This window comes from Labrus bergylta, chromosome 13, assembly GCF_963930695.1.
Source record: "Labrus bergylta chromosome 13, fLabBer1.1, whole genome shotgun sequence".
Classification (NCBI taxonomy): Eukaryota; Metazoa; Chordata; class Actinopteri; order Labriformes; family Labridae; genus Labrus; species Labrus bergylta.
In genome coordinates this window covers 13,389,209-13,392,764 of record NC_089207.1, presented here as the reverse complement: position 1 = coordinate 13,392,764, position 3,556 = coordinate 13,389,209, and positions in this window count along the sequence as shown.

The following is a 3,556-nucleotide window of genomic DNA, read 5'->3' as shown; positions in this document are numbered from 1 at the left end:
CACTATAGACCCCTTACATTACTATACTTTAAGTATTTTTGAAACCAGTACTTTTACACTTTTACTTGAATAAAAAGCTTGAGTTGATACTTCAACTTCTAAAGAAGTCTTTTTAAACCCTAGTATCTATATTTCTACCTGAGTAATGAATGTGAATACTTTTGACACCTCTGGTGCAAACATTGTCCTACATTTGTCTACCATAGATTTACAGGTTTATTTTGTTTGTTAATTTATTTTAAAAGCTGTAGTACCAAAAATAGTTTGACAGATGGTTTGTCACTCTGACACTGCAGTTTGTGATGATTTTGTATTTAAAATGCTAAATATGTTTGTTAAGATCTTTAAAGGAAGAATATTTTAGATTCAGCAGATGTCGCCCTTGAGCACCAGCATGAAACCAAAACAACATGCGGTGCATTGTTGTGTTAGCATGCTAATGCTAGCGTATCTTTACACTGCATGTAAATTTACCCGAAATGACCGTGATCTAGAAACACTTTCATGGCATTCAATTAAGCAGTGAGTACGGTATGTTATTCTTCTTTTCTCTAGTCCCTGAATTAAACAACTTTTATACGCGAGGGGATGAGCCGGCCAGCGAGCCGGCCGTCTCGAAGTTGTAAACAAGAGGTAAACAAACTCGGAAAGCATCACAGACAGTGGGACTCTGGTGTTACACCCATTGTAGACAGTCATGAATCACAGAGTTATTTTCAGAGGGTATATTTGATTTATGCTACATTTAAGTGTGAAAAATCGCATAATCTTCCTCTAAATAAAGGAAAAAAAGAGATTGTGTTATACGCACATCATGTAGGTGCAGGGCAGTGCAAAAACAACAAAACAGAGGAAGAAGATAGGCCCACACACTTGCTCAAATGCCGCAAAAATGGTTTTAATGATCACAACGTTTCGACCAGAGGTCTTATTCAGGTGATAATTTTTAACAAAGGAGGGGGCCACACCCATATGTATAGATTTTACACCAATAGGCTGAAAGGCACTAATAGTGATCTTTAAATAACACAAAATTAAAATACTTACTAACTTCACAATTCAAATAACCAACTATATCTCACCTATAACAGAACAAAAATAAGGAGATAAAACATGTAAAAATGGATCAATGGAGAGAACATATAAATTAACTTTTTAAGCATTGTATATGATAAAGTCAAGGCAAAGAAATAAGCTGGCCTTGGTGATTTTAGCACTCTGAGCCAGTCATGCAAGCTTTTCAACCAAGTGTAGTCATTTAACAGGATCATTGCAACGTGTTTCTTCTCAAGTACTTTGTATTAACTCACTTACAGCATAATATTGGTATGTATTAAACCCTCTCTGTTAGATCTACCATAAACTGTAATCTATCTCTCACACCCCTTTCTCACAGGGTTCATGAAATGAATTGCAATCATTAGAGAACTCTCTGCCTTTGTTGAGTAACATTCCTGGCTTAGCATCAGTCTAGCAGCCATGTTCAGCTTCATTTAAGCCATCTATCCCCAGAAAGTTGTGAGCAACAAGAGGAGTCTTGTGAGCCTTTTTGTAGGCGTCTGGATGTCCTGGGCTCCTCTGTATTCATTAGCAGACTAGTCACAGCGGTGCAATGGAGCATATCCTCTGAGCAGCCCGCAGGGACTGTCAGCAGAGTGACGGAGACAGATCGCAGGTGGGGCAGCAAAGAGACCTGCCATAGATTAACTCGTCTGCCAGCAGGGGGACTCAGTGGAACCATTTGTTTCCAGCTCAACAGATAATTTTTCCAATTAACTTTAAAATGCATTGATGTTGCATTCACAGTGTGAAAAAACCACAGACTACCTGCCTGATTTATTTGGCTTATGTTTAATAAGCAAATCTGCTTTTTTTCGAGTATAGAAATTCCTTCTTGATGTGTTTATATTTGCCGCTGTATATAACATGTTGTATGAGCGGACAGAAAAAAAGTAATCATCGTTCGCAACAAAAGGATCCTGATTAAGCATACATGTTGAGGTACGCACACATCACATAGCTTGACTGTCTGCATTCTTGTTCAAGTAAGAGAGAAGCAAACAACTTTATGCAATACGTGTCAAGGTTGTTCCACACATTTGGTCTTTTTTAACATTTTGTATATTTTCAGAGTGAGTGGGACTTCAAATATTGCAAAAAGTTCTTACATGTTGTGAAAAATATTGAAAGAAAAATAACCAGGCTTCTAGGGGTGGTGCACATTATTTCCAAGTGGCTTAGCTGAGTGTCTTCACCTGCTATAATTTACAGTTTTCCCAATTGTATCAAGTTGTTAATGTTAATATGAGACTAATCAGTCAAATGTTATACTTTGATGTTCCTGCAAATATGATACGTAGTTTTACCATTACTGGCAGTGTAGACATGAATATGTTTTAATCAATGTTTTTGTTGTTTGTCCATATCTGTATCTCCATGTCTGTCTCTATCTCTCTGTCCAACATCAGTCTAGTCCTGCTCAAGGTTTCTGTCTTTTTATAGGTCGTAAATATTAATGAACGAAGCCTGAGTGACATCACCCTTCTGTTTTTGAATGGGGGTGTATATGACTTCCGGTGCTTCTGCAGCCTTCCTCAAGAGGAACCTTGATGAACTGCAGGATTTTGCACTTAATTTTTCAACACCAGAGGTTGTCGCTTTGTTACAAGAAGAATATGCGACTTTTTGATCCAGCAGATGTCGCCCTTGAGCACCAGCATGAAACCAAAACCAAACTTGCACTGCATTGTTGTGTTAGCATGCTAATGTTAACACAGCGATCTTTATTTTGCTCGTATCTTCCCACTGCATGTAAATTTACCTGAAATGATCTAAAAACGCTTACGTGACATTCAAATAATCAGTGAGTACAGTATGTTATTCTTCTTCTCTCTAGTCCCTCAATTAAACAACTTTTATAACCAAGGGGAGGAACCGCCCGGCCGTCCCGTCCATGTAAACAAAGTGAAGCTACGTCTCGGAAAGCTGAGAGAGCATCACAGACAGCGGGTCTCGGGTGTTACACTCATTGTAGACATTAATGACTCACAGAGTTATTTTCAGAGGATATACTTGATTTCTATTACATTTAAGTATGAAAAATTGCATATTCTTCCATTAAAAGGCAGCTTTTACTTGCCTTTGCTACTTTGATAAATGTTGCTTTTTTTTTTTATTATGAAGGTGATGATTTTGACCCATATTTTCCATACATTTAGCACCCTAGGGGCACAAACACAAGACTCATAGCACTCTGAAAAAGACTCTGAGTGTAGCAGTTTCTATCCAGGTGACCACATGCTGCTGATTTATAGTAGTGCACAAGCTAACTGTTGCTAACACTAGCTGACTGACAGCGATCCACAGGCTGCAGCCCACTGGTCTGAACCACTTTTTATGGACAGCAGTTGATGAAAATGTATGTCCTAGAATGTTAGTCATGACCTACTGAGTTATAGATTGCTTACTTGCTCCCTGGAGTGACAAGACTGAATGGCTCTTGACACCTAAAAAACACCAACTCTCCACAGGTAGGCCTAATGCTCACAGCTGTCAG